This window comes from Trachymyrmex cornetzi, unplaced genomic scaffold, assembly GCF_001594075.2.
Source record: "Trachymyrmex cornetzi isolate Tcor2-1 unplaced genomic scaffold, Tcor1.1 scaffold718, whole genome shotgun sequence".
Lineage (NCBI taxonomy): Eukaryota > Metazoa > Arthropoda > Insecta > Hymenoptera > Formicidae > Trachymyrmex > Trachymyrmex cornetzi.
The window spans coordinates 154094-154347 of record NW_017300046.1 but is presented as its reverse complement, the minus strand read 5'-3'; positions in this window follow the sequence as shown (position 1 = coordinate 154347).

Below are 254 nucleotides of genomic sequence, written 5' to 3'. Positions count from 1 at the left end.
GGGATGGGTGGGGGGCTTTTATATTGTTTTTTTTTGTTCTAAGATCTTTGCGCATGTGAGACGCATTATATTGATACTCCTGAAAATGGTTGGAGTGGTTATAGTTGAATTACTTACTCAGACGTAACTGGCCAAGTTTACCTCATTACAGAGGACCAGGGCCACTAAATTATAGAAGAAGAAGAAGGGTGTTATAGTAGTGGAGGCCGAGAGGCTAAATGTGGATTTACTCGAGCGTCGTGGGGACCTATTGG